The sequence below is a fragment of the Neophocaena asiaeorientalis genome, unplaced genomic scaffold (genome assembly GCF_003031525.2).
Source record: "Neophocaena asiaeorientalis asiaeorientalis breed wild unplaced genomic scaffold, Neophocaena_asiaeorientalis_V1.1 scaffold46, whole genome shotgun sequence".
In the NCBI taxonomy this organism is placed as follows: domain Eukaryota; kingdom Metazoa; phylum Chordata; class Mammalia; order Artiodactyla; family Phocoenidae; genus Neophocaena; species Neophocaena asiaeorientalis.
In genome coordinates this window covers 10593091-10594054 of record NW_020175393.1, presented here as the reverse complement: position 1 = coordinate 10594054, position 964 = coordinate 10593091, and positions in this window count along the sequence as shown.

Here is a 964-nt window from a genome sequence, read left to right as displayed (position 1 = left end):
TTTGCCTGGCTCTTCCACCATCACCCCTGCCGGTGCCACCTCCCTCTTGCTTAACTCCCGCCTAAGTCATCCAGTTCTACAAGCCCCGCCATCCCTAATCCATTCCCTTCAACCTGGGAAGGGGGAAACAGAGGTGACAGGAGGGGCTCAGACACATCAGCCTCCCCAGATTGCTGCTCACGGACGGGGAGATGGCGAGAGAGGTGCGACACTGGGAAGGGAAGTCAGTGAGTCATCTGCAACTTTATTATCCACCGGTTTGATTTATACAATCTTTGCGCTTGGAAATCCACGACAGAAAGGCCACAGTGTGATGCACCCAGTTGACAGAGACCTGTCTTCTCCCCAGCCAGGCCCAGCCCACCCCACAAGCCCTTGTCCCCAGGACACATGAAAGCTTGCAGGCATCCTCCACGAGTCCCCGTCGCTCTGTGGCCGCCCGCCTTGGGGCCACACCCACGGGAATCACGTCTGCCCACGGGGCCACGAGAGGGCCCGATGATGGATTCAGGTAGAGCCCCATCTCCCATCCTCCTCGGGCTGAACCTCCAGCCCTGTGTTTCCAGAGGGTGTGTCATGGGCTGCACCCACAGCCTTGGGGCGCTTTCCAGGGACTCCTTCCAACACGCAGAGCACCAAAGGGGGCTTGGCAGTGACCGCACGTGTGTGCCTGTCTGGGCAACCTTGAGTCTGTCTGTGCCTGACATCCTCTGACAGTTCCGAGTGCAAACGTGTAGGTGTGAGGGTGTGTGAGTGTGTGTGTACATAGCCACAGCTGCTAGCAGAGGGTCTAATTAGAGAAACAAGAACATTCAGTGTAAAGTTTAATTTTAGAGATTAGTTAATTTTCTGGTTTTGTTTTCCCTGGCAATCAATAAAGCTACCAAGAAAACAGACCAAAGAACTGGTTTCTCTCTAAGTCTGTGCATATGTGGGAGGTGTGAGGCTGTCTGTGTAAAAAGAG